The following is a 21,986-nucleotide window of genomic DNA, read 5'->3' as shown; positions in this document are numbered from 1 at the left end:
TCACCTGCCCCTTCTTCCAAAGGCGGTAAGCTCTCCTTTTTTTCTTGATTTCCAGCCAAAGCTCACTATTCTGCCAAGATGGTCTTCTCCCCCAACTGCTCGACTTACGGCACACGGGGACGGCCTGCTCCTGCTCCTTTGAGACTTCCTTCTTTATTAACATCCAGCCTTCCTGGACTCCTTTGCCCTTCAGGACTGCCTCCCAAGGGACTTTGTTAATCAGACTCCTTAACAATCCAAAGTCTGCCCTTCTGAAATCCAGGGTAGTGGTTTTGCTGACCCTGTTCCTTACTTCTCCAAGAATCAAGAACTCTATCATGTCATGGTTGCTGAGCCCAAGACAGCCTCCAACCACCACATCACCCACCAGGCCTTCTCTGCTCATAAACAGCAGGTTCAGCAGGGCACCTCCCCTGGTTGGCTCACTTTCCAGCTGTGTCAGGAAGTTATCTCCCACACACTCCAGGAACCTCCAAGGCTGCTTTATCTCTGCTGTGTTGTATTTCCAGCAGATATCTGGTAATTTGAAGTATCCCACGAGAACAGGGGCTAGAGATTGTGATACTTCAGCCAACTGCTTGTAGAGTGCTTCATCTGTCTCCTCATCGTGGCTGGGTGGTCTATAACAGACTCCCATCAGGATATGTGCTTTGTTGGCCTTCCCCCTGATCCTTACCCATAAGCACTCAACCTTATCATTACCGTTGTTGAGTTCTAGAGTGTCAAGACACTCTCTAACATAAAAGGCTACCCCTCCACCTCTCCTCCCTTGCTTGTCTCTTCTAAAGAGCTTGTAGCCATCCATTGCAGCGCTCCAGTTGTGCGAGTCATCCCACCATGTTTCTATGATGGCGACCACATCATAGTTTCCCTGGCGTGCAATGGCTTTCAGCTCCTCCTGTTTTTTGCCCAAGCTGTGTGAATTGGTGTAAATGCACTTCAGTTGATATATGGATCTCATCTCCAAAACATGCATGCCACACCTAGGCTCATCCCTAGCAAGCCTGGTTTTATCCCCTTCCCCCTTCGTGTCTAGTTTAAAGCTCTCTCGATAAGGCCTGCTACCTCCTGAGCCAGAATCATTTTCCCCCTTTGTGACAGGTGAACCCCATCTGTCTCCAGCAGGTCTGGTTCCATGTAAACTGCCCCATAATAAAAAAAAAACAAAATTACACTCCTGGCACCAGCCTCTGAGCCATGTGTCAATGAGGTAGGACTTCCTGTTCCTTTCCATATGTCCCTGACCACCGATGGGATGGAGGAGAGCACTACCTGCACTCCTGATCCTTCAAGTAATCACCCCAGTCTCAAAATTGTCCCTTTTGATTGTCTTTGCATACCATGTGACATCACGCTCAGTATATAAACAGGAGGGTGTTAGCCGTGGTAGGTGGTGACCACAGCTTGGGAACAAGCTAGGCACCAGTTGGCAGGTGGTGAGCAATTGCATCATGCATTGTTTTTTTTGTATATTCTTTTACCATGATGGTGATTGATGATGATGATGACGACAACTAGTAGTAGTAGCAGTAGTAGTAGTCATCGTAGTAGTAGTATCATCCCTTCCTTGAATTTAATTTTTTTTTTTTTTAATTCTTTCCCCTGTCCCAGTGTGGGGTGGGGAGAGGAAGTGAAAAAACAACTGTGTGGTGTTTAGCTGTTTGCTGCGTTAAACCACAAAGCACTGCTGGTCACACAGACCCAAAGATGAGGCACTTCCTTCAAAATCACATATACACAGGACTCACATAAAACATAAGCACAGACAGCAAACCCCCCTTCTTTCTCTGGATCCTCGGATATCTTACCCACTTCATGGGCCTTCTACTCCATGGCTGGTCCAGCTTGAAGCTTGTGAACAAACAACACATGCAACACCATGCCCTCATGGCCAAAAGGGCCAACTGTATCATGGGGTGCATAAAGCACAACATAACTAGCCACTTGAGGGAGATGATTGTGCCCCTCTACACTGCACTGGTGCAGCCCCACCTCAAGTACTGTATGCAGTTTTAGGCACCTAAATACAAGAAGGATAACAAACTGTTTGAATGATTGTGAAAGGTCTCAAGGACAAAACCTACAAGGAGCAGCTGAAGTCTCTTGGTTTGTTCAGCTTGGAGAAGAGAAGGCTGAGTGGTGACACTGCAATCTACAACTTCGTCAAGCAGGCCAGTGGAGGGGGAGATGGTGATCTCCTGGTGACTAATGATAAGACACATGGAAAAGGTATGAAGCTGTGTCAGGAGAAGTTTGGACTGGAGAATAGGAAAAGGTTCTTCACTGGGAGGGTGGATGGTCACTGGAACAGGCTTTCCAGGGAAGATTTCACACAACCAACCTTGGCAGAGTTCACGGGGTGTCTGGATGATGCTTTTATAGTCATATGATTTAGTTTTAGGTAGTCCTGTGAGGAGCAGGGACTTGAACTTGATGATCCTTATGGGTCCCTTCCAACTCAAGATATTCTATGATTCTATGCACACCTCATGCACACCCCAAGCAGGGACCAGTGTTCTTTATTTCATAACCTGTCCATCTACATGTAACTCAGATGTTTCCAGGGCCAAAAAGGTAAGTTACCGGCACAAACGCAGCATAAGAGACCTAGAGAAAACCACCAAAATATGATAAGAAATATAATATGATATAACAGAACAAGACTAATTCAGAAATATTTGGAGAGATGTACTCTAAAATTCCTCATATCTCATAAGGATTGCACAGAATCACACACCCTGGATGTATGTATACTAAGAGAATAGAAAAATCACACTAATGTATTTTAAAATACCACCACATTTGGCTTATAATATGCATGAATATTGCTGTGTTTTAGAACTTGAAGAACCAATTAACCAAGACCTCCCAGGACCAGAAGTAAGTATTTTTAACAGGTGATATTCCCACATTGCATCACATGACAGAGCTTGTGGGCCGCAAATTATAGAGATGTATCTATTTTAATGTGATTAATGTCTGTTTTCACTATAATATCCATGAAATGTGGAAGAAAATTTCTGTCTGGATGTTTGTGGTATAAAGAAGAAACTGTTTGCTGGGGGGGACACACATTTTGTTTTTGTTTTTAATATAGGCTGTCAAAACCCTGTGCAACTCCCTAGCTGATCAAAATTTGTTTGTAGATTAAGTGGATTGAGCATTTTAAACAGAATAACTTTCCTGTTTTATGGGCAATTAATAATGCCTTCTCAAAGACAGAGTACTGAATACAAGGGATGAAAAGTACACTTCCTGACTTAAAATATGTTTTCTCATTATAAAAATTTCTTATAAAGGAAAATCCAATGTTATCCAATCTCTAGACTTTATAATTACTGCATTGATACATTAATTGTAGCCAGACACTTACCAGCTACAGGAACCTATAAAAGTGTCCATGAATATATGCCAAATTGCATACTCTGCTTTTCATTATGACTGAACTTCTGTTTTCCTAATTGAACTCTTCATTGAGTTCCTATATGCATGATGATACAGGGGAAAACCTGGAAAGCATGACCTTCTGACAAAGTACATCTAATTTAATGAGTCACTTACAGATACACTTTTCAGACCAGCTTCTAGTCCATATGAGCACAGATCCTGTAATTTATTCACAGAAGATGTTAGCTTCCCTTTTATATTGTTTCTGTGTTTCCCTTAGTCCTCCAGCTGGCAAAAAACAGTAAACAGTGAGCAAATCAGACAGTTACTCATGAAACAGTCAAGCAAGGCATCCTGGCTGAGTAGGAACTGCATAGCAAAGCCAGCAGTCAGGCAGAGCAGAGCCAGAGTAGCACAGGCAGACAGGAGTCCCACTGTGGTAGTTACTATTTCAGTAAATTCACAGTAGAGACACTCTAGTATAGAACTAATTTATTCCTCTCTTTAATCCAGCAAAACCCAAAACATGCTGTTCTAAAACCCAGTAGTACATCAGTGAGCAGTGAGCAGAACAGATTATTTTTTTTTAGTATAGCCTAAGACTGTGACAGGTAACAAATACAGACTTTTTGTATTGGCAGTGTCTGGAAGCCCAACAAAGCCAAGCACTCTTTCAATATATAATTTCTTTTAACTTTCATGCCAATGAGAAAAAGTTTTAAAATCTTCAGGAGACATAAATTAAAACATGTATTAGGATCACTTCTAAACTTGGCAAGCTATAAGACAGTCATCCAATACAGAATATTAGCTAGTCCTAGAAGCCAGAAGTCTAGCAGTTCAAATCAGACAACCCTTTCCTGAGAATGATTCCAACACTGCACCATTTGCAATGAGTTTAAAAAGATTTGCTTTGAGGCCAGCAAATGATGGCCTCAAAGCAAATACAGAAACTTCAATTCTTTGTTTAGCAAAGGCCAGATGCTCCCCTCTGCTTTGCAGCACAAAAGTGACAGTTCAGAGCAAAACTTGAGCATGGGCTAGGATCTCCTCTCTGTTTGAGCCAATGACAGTTTTTGAATGCAAAGATGTCCCCAAGGGGTAAAGGATGCAGGAGACCTGGCACAATGGACTGATGGGCAGCGTTCCAGCTCATCCAAAATTCATCCATAGAACAATGACATGAGATCATGTCATCAAACCTAGGTGGCTGCCAAGCCATCTAGGTTTAAGCAAAAATGCTGCAGCTTTTAATTGGGGAAGCTTAGCTCTGAATTCTACACCTAGACCTTGCCTGGGCTCTTTTCCTTGGAAATGGAGATATAATGGCTGTAGCAGACCATAAGCTGAGGCTAGGCTTTCTGTGCTGGGTCATAGATCAGCCATAATTTGCTCTGTTTACTTGCCCTCATCCTCAACCCAAACATCACGTAGGCTGTGGTCACTTTGGACTTGCAGATCAGTTCTTGGAAACTGAAGAAAACAAACAATGTCAGATTAACAGAAGACCCTTTCAATCAATAATTTGTGTTGTAAATTGGTCTCAGTCATTGGTAAATTGTGCACTTCCAATCTTTAAAAACAGCCCAAATTGTGATCCACTCTCCCACTGTTTCCTGTCCCTCTTGCTCACAGCCTGAGTCTTGTCATCATTTTAGACTGAAACAGGACTTTTTTGCCCACTCACCACTGTCAGAATATGTTATGCCAAAAATAACTTTTGAGGTGGGCCTGACTTAGAAGTGCACATAAGATCAAGATACAGCTGTTCTGTATCTCGAACAGTCAGTATATGTTACAGCTGCCCTCAGCATGACCCAGGTAACAGTGCTGGTTTTGGCTGGGGTAGAGTTATTCTCTCACTGTAGCTGGTAAAGTGCCAATGGCACACTGAAGCTTTAGTTAAGTAGCAACTAAGTGTTACTAAGTAAAGCCTACAGTAGTCATATACATTTCTGCTCAACACCAACACCCCCTATAGGTTGTCTGAGCTGGTTTTGGCTGAGATAGAGTTAATTTTTCTTTATAGTGTCTTGTATGATGTTGTGTTTTGGATTTGTGATGAAAACACATGGATGTTTCTGTTATTGCTGAACTGCGTTCACACAGCATGAAGGCCCTTTGTGATTCTCACGCTGCCTCACCAGTGAGTGGACTGGGAGTGCACAAGAAGCTGGGAAGGGATACAGCTAACTGCAACTGACCTCACCTAACCAAAGGGATATCCCATACTATATGGTGTCATGCTCAGCAATAAAATCTGGGGGAAGAAGGAGGAAGTGGGGGATGTTCAAAGCGATGTCATTTGTCTTCCCCAGTAAACACTATGCATGATGAAGCCCTGCTTTCCTGGAGACGACTGAACACCTGCCTGCTCATGGAAAGCAGTGAATGAATTCCTTATTTTGCTTTGCTTGTGCATTTAGCTTTTTCTTTACCTTTTAAACTCTCTTTATCTCCACCCACTAATTGTCTCAGTTTTCCCACACTGAGAGGGAGCAGGCAGCTGTGTGGTGCTTAGCTGCCTGCTGAGGTTAACCCACAGCACTGTCCCACCACGAATTCATCTAAGTATGTGTCGTGGTTCAGCCTCAGCTGGCAACTGAACACCATGCAGCCGCTCGCTCACTCCCCGCCCAACCCTGTGGGATGGGGAAGAGAATCGGACGAGCAAAAGAACTTGTGGGTTGAGATAAGCACAGTTTAATAATTACAATAAAATAATAATAATTATTATTATGATAATAATGACAATAATGTTAATATAATAAAATGGAAAAGGAAGGGACAGAAAAAAAGGAAAAAAACCCACAGAAAAACGAACAATACAACCGCTCACCACCCGCCGACCAACACTGCCCATCCCCGAGCCGCAATTGCTGCCTCCCTCCCCCAGCCAGCTCCCCCCAGTTAACATACTGGGCATGACGTTACATAATATGGAATATCCCTTTGGCCAGTTTGAATCCCCTCTCTTGGCTGTGCCCCCTCCCCCCGGCTTCCTGTGCACCCGGCAGACCGTGGGAAGCTGGAATTGTCCTTGACTAGTACAAGCACTACCCAGCAACAGCCCAAAACATCGGTGTGTTATCTCAACATTTTTTCATGCTAAGTCCAAAGCACAGCACTATGCCAGCTAGAGTGAAGAAAATTAACTCTATCCCAGCTAAAACCATGACAGCATATATCTGCAAAGTAGCTGAAGTCTTGTGGTGGCTAATATTCTACAGCAAATTATTAATGTCCTGCATACAACAGTAAAAGAGAGGAAGGTAAACCAGATTTAGGTGTTCAGAAAGTTAATTCCCACAGAAAGGCAGTTCCAATACACCAGACACTTACTTTCCCACTGAACAAATATTTGCATTTCTGTACATCTCATATCAGCTTTCTTCTCTCAGTTAACAAGAGTGACAAGACTGTATGAAATGATTTCTTATTAATAAAAAAGTCTCTTACAGAGAAATTGTGTATCATGAGACCTGGTAATATTTTGAAGTGATACACTTAAAAGTGAAAGGTAAATAGAAATTGCCCTCCTGCCAGAAGAACACTCACAGGAAAAAAATTACACACTTTAACAAAAAATAATATATCTTAAAGAAAATATCACTGCCTTCAGCAGAACTGGTTGCATTTTACCCCTTAAGATGCTCATTGAGACATCTTTGATTTTTTATTTTAATATGAAGAATAAATTAAACTGTTTCAAAATAAATAAAATAAGTTTTCTTTACATGAATCCACTATAGTAAAGTTTTGGACATTAACAGAACTGAAAATATTATCAGATTTTGGAGCAGTTTTTGAATGAACAAGAGTTCGCATTTCAATGGCTTGTATGGCCACCTAAGCAAAACATAGCTCCATAAGTTCTATTGTGATTGTAGAACTGTATATACATGATACCTACCAGGAAATGCAGTTTTCTACTTCTGTCATACATTTCCCTCATGTCTTCAAAATTTTATTTATATTTTTTTTAATCTATTTAAGATTTTGCGGCAATGCTATATTTGTCTACAAAGTTGGAATAGCCTGATTAGTGATCTGTTCCCTTTTAAGAGGTAGTTTTCATATTTTCTGTGGTATCAAACCACATTCTGTGTTATGCTATTACATAGAGAACTATATGAATTTGCCACATAAACTCCTTGCCTTTGCAAAATAGAGCTTTGTATAAATATTACTTTTCATTCAAATATTTGCTTTACAGATGTTTGAATATTAATTTCACTTGAAATTCATTGAGGGAACTGAAGAATACTTGGGTGGTTTCTCACTGAACAAGAAGAAAGCCAGACACAACATAAAAATTTGAGCACAAAACACTCAAGGGTCCACAGAAGTTAGTAAACACAAATATCATAAAATCAAAGAATCATAGAACCATTAAGGTTGGAAAAGACCTCTAGGATCATCAAGTCCAACTGTCAACCCAACACCACCATGCCTCCTAAACCATGTCCTGAAATGCCATACCTACATGTTATTTTGAACACTTCCAGGGATGGTGACTCCACTAAAGGGCAGCCTGTTCCAGTGCCTGAACTATTTCAGTGAAGAAATTTTTCCTAATATATAATCTAAACCTTCCCTGACAAAACTTTAGGTCATTCCTATCGCTAGTAACTTGGCAGAAGAGACCAACACCCAACTCACTACAACCTCCTTTTAGGTGGCTGCAGAGAGCGATAAGGTCTCCCCTCAGCCTCCTCTTCTCCAGGCTAATCAACACCAGCTCCCTCAGCCACTCCTCATAAGACTTGCTCTCCAGACCCTTCACCAGATTCACTGCCTTTCTCTGGACACGCTCCAGCACCTCATTGTCCTTCTTGTATTGAAGGGCCCAAAACTGAACATAGTGTTTGAGGTGCAGCCTCACCAGTGCCAAGTACAGGGGCACAATCACTTCCCTACTCCTGCTGGCCGCACGATTCCTGATACAAGCCAGGATGCTGTTGGCCTTCTTGGCCACCTGGGCATGCTGCTGGCTCATGTTCAGGTGGCTGTCTACCAGCACTTCCAGGTCCTTCTCCGCCAGGCAGCCTTCCAGCAACTCGTCCCCAATTGCATGGAGTTCTTGTGACCCAAGTGCAGGACCTGGCACTGGGCCTTCCTTGTTAAGCCCCATACAACTGACCCTGGCCCATCGATCCAGCCTATCCAGGTCCATCGGCAGAGCCTTCCTACCCTCCAGCAGATCGACAATCCTGCCCTATTTGGTGTCATCTCTCTTTTACCCTGCAAAGTGTGCACCTGTCTAAGCCATGAGCCACCAGCTTCTCTAGCACAATGCTGCGGGAGACAGTGTCAAAGGCTTTACTAAAGTCCAGGTAGATAACATGCACAGCCTTTCCCTCATCCACTAGGCAGGTCACCTGGTCATACAAGGAGATCAGGTTGGTCATGCAGGACCTGCCTTTCATGAACCCATGTTGGCTGGGCCTGATTCCCTGGTCATCCTGCACATGCCTGCTGAGCGCACGCAAGATGAATGGTTCCATAATGTTCCCCAGTACCAAGGTCAGGCTGACTGGCTTGTAGTTCCCTGGATCCTCCTTCCAGCCCTTCTTGTAGATGGGCGTCACATCGGCAAGCCTCCAGTCATCTGGGACTTTCCCTGTCTAACCAGGACTGCTGATAAATGATGCAGAGTGGCTTAAATGGTTGAAGGAAGGTCAGTAAGGGTTTGATTACATGTGATACGGTAAATTCTGCTGACAGTACAAAATTCAAAAATAAAATACAGTATTGCAGAAGGCCTAGGAAAATATCTACATTTTTTAATATTTTGCAAATTTATAAAACTTAATAATTTGTTCCTACACTGAGTCATTTCCTTAGTTAGAATATTCATGGAAAATATCAATCTAAACAGTTCAACTCTTTCTGTGACCAAGAGTAAGAAAAAAATACTTTGTTTTACTATTGTGTTAAAACATGCTAGTGACTTTTTCATTAAAGAGCTGTATGCCTAAAATTAGAAGTGCAGAATTTGAAATGTCATAGTGTCTTTGTGAGAAACTGTGCCTTTTGTTCTGTCCATAAAGATCTGCTGGTGCTTGGCTTGAATTATTTTCTGTGTACATATTCACACTTGGCCTAGGTCTGACATGAGGGAACTTTTTATCTCAGTGTGTCATTTAATGCCTTATAGAAACCACAATGGATTTTTTAAAGTTTTTGGAAGAACTGCCTGCTTCAAACTGTGAGTAGAATAATAATTGGACCAGAATTATGGAAAGACTGTGAGAAAAGACAAGAGGTCTGGAATTTTGGACTGACTGGATAGGGAGATTGGTAATTATTGCAAAGAGAAAAAAAAAGATGCATGAACATAGAATCAATTAAAGTTTCATGACAGAGACTGTGAAAAGTAGAGTGATAGGAGCAGCTGGACACTAGGGTTAGGAGATAATTCAGGAAGGGCTATTGGAGGTGGAATGAAAAAGAACAAAGACAGTTGTGTGAAAGAGATGGATAATAAAATATGGGCAGAATTTGTTCAGATATGAAGGAAAATGAAGCGAACTGTGCAGGGAGTGGAACTGCAAATGTCAGGGCTTGGGGAGAAGTGAGCATTAAAAAAGGAATTTTATAGACCAGGCAGTTGAAATTAAACATCTGAAGAGCTGTTACTGGGACAAACTAGAAACCAAGAGCGGCCAAAGGTGAGGACACAGTAACAGAAAGCAAGAAGGAGTGGGACCAAAAATTGTTGAAAGGCAGAAGCAGAAAGATTTGAAATAGGAGGCAGAATGGAAAGAAAAGACTGCATCTACACGATCATGTTCCCCTTTGCAGTCTGGAAGTGACCCTCAAATTCCTGACTGAAAAGAATTAGATGTCAGTTTCTTGTATAGTCTTAATTCACCCCTCCTTCCATACGTACCATATAACAGCTATCAAAACACATAGTTAGACACGATTAGCTTCACCTATTGTACAAAGCAGATCTGTAGTGGAAACAATTAAGTTATGTCATCAAGGAGGCTGTTCCTGCTGCTGTCCTACTTCAGTTGTTCTAGAATGTGAAATATGCATGAAGAAGGAATTACAAGGAAAGAAAGGCGTTTACCTTTACAAAAGCCAGTAGGTGTTTTGCCAAAAGATTGCCATTAGTTCCTTAGTTCAGCTCCTGAGGTTGGAATATCACTTAAACCAAGTATGTCACACATGTTCTCTAGTACAGTGCTGCTCATTTTCTGGGAACGTGTTATACCACTCCTTGGTATCTGACGTGCAAAAGTACAGCACTTTCACACCTCCAGCTTTAAATATACAATGGAAATTTCTTGGAGGGAGGAAAAGGAACAGGGAACGTGCAAAATCCTGAAAAATATCTTCACATGCCACCTTTTGGACAGTCAGACATGACAGACTGTCTATAATCTGCACATCTAATCTTCACCCATAAAATGAAGTTACAGAACCTTACCATTTCACAAAACGTTAAGACTGTCAAATATTGTCATACCTGTAAGCATAAGGTCATAAAGATGATGAATGCCACTAATAAGTTTATGAGGAAGCAAAGAACTCTGTCTTCAGGGAGCACTATGGTGTAAGAAAAAAGCATATCACTCACTAACTAGCAAGAACAAAACAACCCCCCTCCTGCTTATCCTTTCTGCTCACTAGAGAGGAAATGGGCCCTATAAGAAAAATAATACTTCGTCAGGTAACTGTGGCGTAATGAAAATGCACAGGGGAATTGCTTCTGGGTTCCTCGGGCAATTTTAATTCTGGAATTTCCTGACTGTATAATCACTTTTCAACCCTAATAGCATTCTTGGAAAAGAGTTATATGTATTAATTTGTGAGGACTATTAAACTTTTGTAAAACCCTATTTATTTAAGACACAGTTGCTTGAAAATATTTTTTAAGTAGCTAGGAAATGAAATATGTTATGTAAGAATAATAAATCGCAATTATTTCTCTCTAGTTTTCCCCAGCTTCCATTCTATGCTTTTTATATTCAGATAGATAGTAATCAACAAGAGAACAAGATAAATTATTTAGAAAAATTTGAATATTTATCAAAAATTAATGCATTTCTTTATGAGTTCAATGAGCCTAAATGTTAATGAAATTCTTCCTTTCAAATTACATCCATAAAGCCAACATTAGATAAGACCTTGTTATCAAGGGTAATGTGATTAACTTGCTGGTTTTACATTTACTAATCTGGAATGATGTTGTAGGTTAACGAAAAAGTATTTAAAACGTTTCCGGTTTTGTGACAAAGTAACACTTCATTCAAAGCACCACTACGCTTGCCCACATTTGGTATTAGGACACATCATTTCTTTCATACCAAGATTTTTAAAATTTATTGTTATATATCGAACAGTAGTTTTATAAAACAAAAAAAATAAAACTTGTATCAAGTGGTTTTATATCTCAGATAACCAATAAGAAATAAAAATCGTATGATAACTTAAGGTCAGTCTTGTGTTTTTGTGAATGATTAAGATCAGTTTCATAGTTTTTTTCAAGCATCATATTACCATCTTGAGAAACAACTAGAAATTCCTTTAGCAATGAATAGAGCAGGATTATTACTTCCTCATGTGATATGACGGGATCCAATGGCTTTTCATATGTGCTTATGATCCTGAAAACTACATGGATTTAAACTCATGCATTTAACTGTATTCAGTAACTTGGACAGCTATTGACTGGTGGTTAATTCTAGCAATTTATTTCAAGTCAAACGCAGGTGATGATGACTGTGACTGTCAACTTTAAATTTGGATTGTCATGGTGCCACAATATCTGTAGATATTCTGGCATATAAATGTGTGAAACAATTTGCCATCTAATTTACAATTTAAGTGCTGTTATTCTCATTACTTGTTTGTGCATGTATGTACCCCATTTTCTGGTTTATATGAAAAGCTCAGTACAAGCAGACTGCCAGTTAGAAAATTTAATGCTGGAAAGGCAACTTAAAAATATTAAGACCTGTTTCCTTTTCTGGAAAAAATTTAACAATTAAATTTATTATTCCCCTATGTTATTTGGGTTATGGAGACTGGAAAAAAAAAATTCGTAACTGTATTTGAACATTTGTTTTATAAAGGCAGTTGCACGTTTATGCTTTGGTATCAAAACATGACAGTGATTGTAGTACATTTAAGTTAGGCACATGAGGCATAATAACAAGAAAAATGTGCTTGACTGAGACTTGGCATGGGCCAATGTGCCTAAGAACTCTTACAGTTAGTCAAAGGTCATTGCACTGTATCCTTACTTCTGTTAGTACCTGAATTAGCAAACTGATGAGGTGCTATGTGTAGCGCTTCTTCCAACATTCCTTTTCCTGGATTGAAATCTTCTGTGCACCAGTTTACAACTAGCATCTATGTTGAGAAAGTAAGCGTCCAGCTATACAAAGAGTACCAGCTCCAGCTGACAAATTGTGCGTTTGTATCAGAGTCTAACAGGCTATATGTTACTCTAATGATACTGTTCCTCCAAAATTTGTGCTTCCTAAAATATTATAACTGTGAGAAAGAGTTATCCTAATCATATTTCAGAAAGTGTCCAATAAACCAAGCACTTAAGGAGACAGGGGCTTGCGCTTTCTCTGACAAAAGCAGCCAGCCCTTCCCTCCCAGACTGCTGTAGCAAGAAGGTTACAGACGCCCTGTTCTGAAGCAGAGGACTTCTCCCCAGTACTCCGTTTCTGTCAATGCAGCCGCAAAACCCCAGTCATTCCCAGCTCTAAGGCCCAGCACCAAGTAGCACAGTCCCAGTGGCAGCTCGGCAGCTGGTGATAGATCTGAGACTGCACAGCCAGAAGTCACACTTGGGAACCTCTGCCTTCTCTCTGCCTACTGAGGACAACAGACCATGCTGCTCCGCTATACCCTGGGATTCTTGTCTCTTTATGATAGCATATTACCACAATCCGGGCAACTGTGTAAAATGTCTGTCTGATTACATGGCTTTTCATAATAATTTTCATAATACATTTATTGGTCAGGTTGATCCACTCCACTACACATACTTTTTTTGTCAGCCCTAGTTAGTGCAATCTCAGTAAATAATCACATAACCAACCAAGGATGGAAAGGAGTGGGCTAATAAATTACTTGATCTGAGATATTGAAGGCTATATGTAACCTGGCTGTAATGCCACTGACTGCAGTGGCACTATGTAAGGAATGAACTTCACCCATCAGTTTATAGGATATAACATAACTTCTTACCCCTTGCACACTGTTCTACTGTCTATTAAATGTAGTTATAGAACACCATTGGTGAAGGAAGAGTTAGTATATGAAGTACTACGGGAGCTTGACCCCCACAAATCAATGGGCCCTGACGCCATCCACCCAAGGGTGTTGAGAGAGATGGCTGACATCATCCAAGGCCACTCTCCATAATCTTTGAGAAGTCATGGAGAATGGGGGATGTCCCTGAGGACTGGAAGAAGGCAAATGTCACCCCTACCTACAGGAAGGGCTCAAGGGAGAATCTGAGTAACTATAAGCCCATCAGCCTTACTTCAATCCCTGGGAAAGTTATGGAACAAATCTTCCTGGGGGCCATCACAAGTCAATTGCAGCATGTGATTGGGAAAAGCCAACATGGCTTCACTAAAGGCAGATCATGCTTGACAGACCTGACAATGTGACTTGCCTGGTTGACATGGGGTGGGTGGTGGACATTGTCTACCAGGACTTCTCCAAGGCCTTTGATACAGTCCCCCATAGTCTCCTCCTGGATAAATTGATGTGTTTTGGCCTAGACAAGTGGTCTGTGCAGTGGGTGGGGAGCTTGTTGACAGGCTGCACCCAAAGGGTGGTGGTAAATAGCTCTTTCTCAAACTGGCAACCTGTCACAAATGGAGTCCCCCAGGGATCGATATTGGGCCCAATGTTATTCAACATCTTTATAAGTGATCTGGATAACCGCATCAAGTGTAGCCTGATGAAGTTTGCTGATGACACCAAACTGAGTGGAGAAGTAGACTCTCCAGAAGGGAGAGCTGCTCTGCAGGAAGATCTGGATAGGCTGGAAGAGTGGGCCAACAGGAACCTTATGAAGTTCAGCAAGGACAAGTGTAAGGTCTTGCACCTGGGAAAACATAATCCTGGAGTGCAACACAGACTGGGATCCACCTGGCTGGAGAGCAGCTCTGTGGAAAGGGACCTGGGGGTCCTGGTGGACAGGAAGCTCAACATGAGCGAACAGTGTGCTGCTGCTGCTATGGCCAAGAAGGCCAACAGGGTGCTGGGTTGCATCAAAAGGGGCATCGCCAGCAGAGAGAAAGAAGTTACTCTCTACTCAGCTCTTGTCAGGCCACACCTGGAGTCCTGTGTACAGTTCTGGTCCCAGCTATACAAAAAGGACGTGGACAGGCTGGAAGGGGTCCAGAGAAGGGCCGGCCACCAAGATGATCAAAGGACTGGGAAGCTGCCATATGAGGATAGGCTGGGAGAACTGGGTTTGTTCAGCCTTGAGAAAAGGAGGCTCAGAGGGGATCTCATCACTGTGTACCAGTACTGAAGGGGTAGCTACAAAGAAGATGGAGACTCCCTTTTTACGAGGAGTCCCATGGAGAGGACAAGCGGGAATGGACACAAGTTGCTCTTGGGGAGATTCTGATTGGACATGAGAAGAAAATTTTTCACATTGAGGACAGTCAACCATTGGAATAATCTCCCCAGGGAAGTGGTTGACTCAGCCACGTTGGACACCTTCAAGAGTTGTCTGGACAGGGTGCTGGGCCATCTGGTCTAGACTGTGCTCTTCCTAGAAAGGCTGGACTAGATGATCCCTGAGGTCCCTTCCAACCTGTAATTCTGTGATTCTGTGATTCTGTGATTCTGTGATAAAACCTAAAGAGAAAAAGGACTTTCTGGCTGCTGTTCTGTCAAGGACCCATGAATTACCTGTGCTGTATGCCAAGCTGGGTGTATGTCTTAAAATGTTTGAAATAGAGAGCAGTCATTTCTAGATCTCATACAAAAAGACACAGTAATGATGAGGAATTGAACTATTTCCAATTTGGTTTATGTAAATATTAGCAGCTAAATAGTGCAGTGGACAATTTTCTGGCTTTGAGGCCAGCTGGCAAGCCATGGCTTGCATCCATAAACCTGCTAAAATAGGGTGGTCACATCCAAATTGGATGTCAGAAACGTGTCTTAATCCTTAGTAATTCCTGAGTTATTCCTGGGTGAATGCTTATTGGCACAGACCCATATCCTGCTAGCAACAATGTTAAATGTCCAACTGATTTGGGGAAGTGTCTATGTCATGCATTGGCTTTGTTTACTTTTGCAGTATAGAGATAGTCCCAACTGGCAATGAATCCAGGCAGAGGGAGTAAATAAAATCAGTCATTAAATACAATGCCAAGCTGTTTGTTAAATCCATAATATGGCAGTTGCAAACTCCTTTGGGAAATTTTAACAGAGATGGAAAAAATAATTACTTCTCTGGTAGGAAGACCTAAACTGGTGCTTCACTTCTATTAAAAATTAGTGTCTCAATCATAGAAAAGGTACAGAGGGCTGAAAGATTAATTCCCTACTCTGTCCAGTTGAATGAATAGCCCATTCCCTGTCCTCATCAGTGAATAGCACTTTTGGTATACTGTGAAAGCTGATAAAAATAATGTTTTTGTAAGTGGGCAGTGAAAAAGGAAATGGAGAGACTCAATGTGTGGAATTATTTAAATTATCAAAAGCTACTCTACATTAAAATCTCAGTTGTATCTCAAGAAATGCTTGTACATTTAGATATATCAAAGGACTGAATGAAACAAATATTTTCTTTCCTTGGCCTTGTCTCCAGGAATATATAACAATTAGTACAAAACTGGGAAATGCATACATATAAATTGTTATTCTGCCTACTCCTACTGCACTTATGTTAGATGATTCAGATATACAAATAGTTATGATGACCCCTTATTATCGAGGCTAACCCATTGTTCAAACTCAATCTTAAATTTGAAGAAAATGCATAGTTTACACACACTGGGTTAAAAAGAAATCTTAATCACATATAAAAAAGAGGCACCTGCAAAGAAGAAATAGGGATTTGTACCTTCTGTCTTAATGAAAACTTACCTTTAAAATATTATCTCTTTTCAGTACATACAGATAAGCATTTTCTGGGGTTTTGTTTGTTTTGTTGTTTTGTTTGGTTGGTTTTTTGCTTTTGTTTTTGAGAGGATTAATTATGGAATGCTAACATGTGTTCTGATTTAGGCTACATTGTGATCAAACAGCAAAACATCATGACTGCTTGGTATGGAATGTATAGATATAGATTCCTACAGGCGTGTAATATATTCATGGCATGGATGGAAAATGGTAATATAGGGAGACAAAATGTTCAGGGTCAAACCTCATTAGGTACAAAGGATTAAGGCCAAATTTTAACAAGTATTCCATTCAGTTCTACAAAACAAAAGGGCTAAATTTTATTTTTAATGTGATGGGACCTAGGTCCTGTGTTTCTTTTCAGTTCTTACTTTGAGTGACTTAAACATCACTTAAGGTATTTCTTAAATGCATAAAAGCCTCACTCTCTCTTAAAGAAAGGAATATAGAATTCTGAAGACCACCTGAAAACATTACTGTTAAGGCTAAGAATGAAGTTGTCTGACTGTGTGCCTACAAGTGAATCTGTGCTCATCAAACTGCATTACGAACGAGTCTCAGAGGATACAGATCCAATCCAGAAGCCATGTAATTTTCCAGTGGCAACAGCATAGCAAGGTGTTTAGAACATGCAAAATACCCTAGGACACTGTACTGTGTTAAGTGCAGTTTCACAGGTTTTAAATCAGAGCTCAGTATATGAACAAAAGATACCTGCAAAGGCCCCTGAAAAGGGCCTATACTTCTATTGCAAGACAGAGACAGCCACTGGCAAAAATTGATGCAATTTTCTGAACAAACTTTAAACTTACAGTGGACTAACTCTTGGACTTTAACTAGAGTTTTGGAGCTGTTTCTTTCATTCTGATTTTCATGAACTCTCTGTTTGTGTGTGTTTCTGTGTATCTGTGTGTGTGTGTGTGTGTGTGTCTGTCTGTCTGTCTGTCTGTCTGTACATGTCTGTGTGTATATACACAGAGAGATGCAATATACATACAGGGCACTTCTGGAGTTCTATGTTGTATTATCCATTATAGTAGATCACTTTCTCATGTCAACTCACTGATATTATGTTAAGTACCCTAAAAGTCTGCAGATGTGGATTTAAGAAGTCACATTATGTGGTTTGTATAAAGGAAGGCAAACTACAGCCAAAACACACCTATATGTGTAAAGTTATGTGCTTTTGGTTGTTGGTTGTTTTTTTTCATTTCAGCTAATCTTTAGCAATTTTTATCTTCAGCAATTATACACTAGCACAGAAGGGACCATCCTTCTTTCTGGCCAACTCCTGCTAGCCAGATTTTGCACAGAGAAATTCTCTCAGCTGTCAACTGCAGCACAGCTAGAAAGCTAATCCAGAGTTGCAGTTGCACTGAAGGAAAGCAGTGTAAACAATGCTTCCCTCCTCATGAGAAAACAGACTAGGAAAGATTTGGAAATTTATTCCATCACTCAGCTTCCAGCAGATGAGCATGCAAAAGAGTCTTCAGGGAAAGAAGGGAGTGGTGTCTAGTTCACAATTGCCTGAACTCCTGCTTCTCTGATGTAGCACTTTAAAGAGGACATAGAGATAAAATGCAACATCCCCACATTTCCCTCAGTTTGTAATTACTGATGTGTAGACATAGACAAACTGCACTAAGGGCTATTGAGTACTATGCTAGCCATACTGCTCTCTGGGGCCAAATATGCTTTTCAGATTTTCGGAAACAATTTTTCTGAAGAAGCCGTTCTTCAGATGCCTAATGAAATGTATGTGTACAACAGAAGAGAAAATGATATTTCAGAAGAATAGTTTACTGAGCTAAGAATCCTGTGATCTGAGCTTTTCAGAGATTTCAGTGACTGCATTTTCTTCTAAGACCAAATCAGATTCCCACTGAATGGATCATAATTTAAATTCCCATTGGCTTCACAAAATGGAGGATGGAACCTAATGTTTGTAGCTTTGCATGCCATATGCTGGTATCTGCAATTAAATTTGTCTTGGTTTTGATGAAACCATATGACATGCATTACATTGCAAGAGTCTAAGAAGATAGGCATTGTATATAACCCAAATCTGTCACAAATATAAATTAGAAGCAAGCTTTGCTGAGCAGCGGCACTGTAAATACTGCTGGTGCTAAACTGACAGGCAGAAATATTTTCACAGATCGGTGGTGAAGGGTTATGCAAAAGATATGATGTGAAGGGACACAGAGGTTTCAGCACAACTGAAATAATTAAAATGGATTTAGCAACATAGTAGTTTAAGGCATTATATTAATTATATATATATTAAAAAATTATATTAATTAGCCCAAATTCCTCCTTCTTTCTAGAGTAATGACTACAGCATGAATAAAAGTCACAGGCTTGATATGAAAAGATGAAAGCTGTTTTCTGCTCTGTGTTGTGTAAAGACTGGTCATGCAAATGATAAGTTTTGGCCCCTCAGGACAGAAATCTCTGATTACATGATAAGGAATAGGAATAGGAATAAGTCAATCTCATCAATGGGAGCAATGAAAACGTATATTTCTACCATAAGCATAGCAAATATATAACTCAGTAGTATGGCAGTGTATGGATTACATCCATTCACTGACTGATGTTTTTAGTGTATCTCTCCTTTAAGCAAGTGATTTTTCCTTTTTTGCTGTTGCTTTCATGGAGAAAACCATGAAATTTTCCATGTATTTTGTGGTCATTCTGAAAAAAATACGATCTAATGAGTTCTTAATTGGCATACTAGAATTAGCATGAGTGAGATATTGTCAATTTTTTTTTCTTTTCTAAAATATATCTACAGGATTTTGCAATCTTTGGCTTAACACCTTACTGCTGGACATTATCTGTTAAGAATGTATTCTGTTTGTCATGACAATCACCAACCTGGATGAAGCCAAATGTACCACTACCTCAGGAGGTTATTCCTGATAGCAGCTAGTAGAACCTTCTTGGGAAGACAGAGAAAGAAAAGATTTCTGTAACCTATCAGTTTCCGGCTATTAGTGACATAGGGACTTTTTGAGCAGTAGTTTCTTGTTGCATCTCATATTTAACACTCACTACTCCACCTGGTTGTTTCTGAATCTGTCTCTTGGAAACCCGGTCATGATTTGTCCCCTACAACACTGTGCACAAGTTGTTTGTAGCCGTAATTGGAAAATGTATTTTATGTTGTTTGAAACCATTACCTTCAGCTACAATAAGCCTAGTAGGTCAATTTGAACAATATCAAAGGAAACCACCACACTGTTAATTCCTCACAACTTCACTAGCTTGCCCGTGTTTTATGAAACAGTGCATGTGTTTCTTCTCCCCTCCACTTTACACCTTTTATGACTTTACAGACCCCTCAGTGCTTACAACATACCTTAGTAATTTGTTTTTCAAGCTGAGGAGTTACACTCTAGTTAGCCTTTTTTTCTCTGAAATTTACTGCTTAGCTTTGATTATTCTCATTACTCTTCTTTTCTAGTGTACCACAGATTTCACACTAGCATAATAACAGATAATGTATTTTCTGCTCTATTTGCCCTGAAAATCCCTCATTCTTTTGGTATTTTTACCTGTGATACATGCTGTGCTGATCTTCTCAGAAAACTCTCCATGGTGAGCCTCAAATATCTTTTCTGGGTGACAAGAGTTAACATAGAGCCCATCATTGTATATTTTCTGCATATGTATTGTCTCCTACCATGCATACATATTCTGTTTTCTACAAAGCAAACAGGGTGCATGATTAAGACAACATCAAATCACACAGTTATATTCCCAGCAAAAAGGCCACAAACTCCACCAAGTGTCATCTACTTTCATTGTTTATTAGACCTTCACTAGGAAAAGAGTACTGAATGTGGATTTGTGACTTTGGAAATTGTTTAATTTAATGTGGTGCTTTCTGACTCTAGAAGTAGCATATGTAATTTGCAAATGCATATGAAAAACAAGAGATAATTATGAAATCAGGAGGTAACAAAATGTTACACGAGATAAAAGGTATGACTAACATAAAATGTCCAAAACATTAATCATCAAAGTCTAAACAAATGGTAACTGTACAAAACAGAGAGAGGAAGCAGGAAGTTCTTCCATATCTGGAAGGATGGTCCATTCCATGACCTGCTAAAAAGACACCTAGGGACATGAGGCAGACTTCACTGAAAATGCATTTACTTGCACTAAGAAAAGAAAAAAAAATAAAAGGTGGTGGAAAATAGAACATGAAAGAGAGAAGGTAAGAATTACGTAGCAAGAATTGTAGTTCAATGTATGCTTGTGACTAGGTACACTGATCATAGAATCACAGAATCATTAAGCTTGGAAAAGACCTCTAGGATCATCAAGTCCAACTGTCAAACCAACACTACCATGTCCCCTAAACCATGCCCTGAACTGCCACATCTACATGTCTTTTAAATACCTCCAGGGATGGTGACTCCACCACGTCTCTAGGCAGCCTGTTCCAATGCCTGACCACTCTTTCAGTAAAGACATTTTTAATTCCAGTTGTCTCTGAATTAATTGATACAATTGTATAAAATATAGAGTGACAGCTTAAATTATTTTTGTTTGCCTTATCTGAAGTAAGTGATTCTTAAACAACTGAGTATTATAGTCTATGATGGAGAACAGAATTTTCAAAATGAAGTTGCTGAGAAGCAGTATTTTGAAGGGATTGAAATGATGGGAGTTCAAACTCAGTAAACAATTCCAAATATAAACAGAGTGGGAAAATGGATTTTGAAGGTTTGAAAAATACATTTTCTCTCTTCAAACTTCTGTTGTGAAACAAATTTAAAACAAATATCTATTTGTATTTGTTTAAGAGCATCTTACAAGTGTTAAATGATATATATTTTGATAATAGCCGAATGTTTCAGATTGAATAGATAAAAATTTTGAAAAGGATGGAAGTTCATTTACATGAAAAATATGTTTAACACAAAGAAAACATTACAAGCTGGCTACTGAAAAATGCATTATTCAGCAGATTAAATTATAAAATGAACAGCTCACCAAAATAAAAATATTTGTTTAAAAAATGTATAAATGTGTTGATTTAACAAAGAGAAGAGGAAACTCATGCAGTGGTCAGAAATTTTTATCATTAATGTGCTCTGCCTAGGTTTACAAGATCAAATATCACAGTTCTAGAATTCTTCTTGTCTATAAGTAATGCCTATGATGATAAACTAAGAAATGCTACATACCAGCTTCCTAAAATAGAGATCACTCTTCAAATTTACTGTATACTGTATTCTCTGTATATTCTTTCTGTTGCTAGAATCACAGAATCATAGAATCATTAAGGTTGGAAGAGACCTCTAGGATCATCAAGTCCAACTGTCAAACCAACACTACCATGTCTCCTAAACCATGCCCTGAACTGCCACATCTACATATTTTTTTAGCACCTCCAGGGATGGTGACTCCACCACCTCCCTGGGCAGCCTGTTCCAATGCCTGACCACTCT

Source organism: Phalacrocorax carbo, chromosome Z (genome assembly GCF_963921805.1).
Source record: "Phalacrocorax carbo chromosome Z, bPhaCar2.1, whole genome shotgun sequence".
Taxonomy (NCBI): Eukaryota; Metazoa; Chordata; class Aves; order Suliformes; family Phalacrocoracidae; genus Phalacrocorax; species Phalacrocorax carbo.
This window is presented reverse-complemented; position numbering follows the sequence as displayed.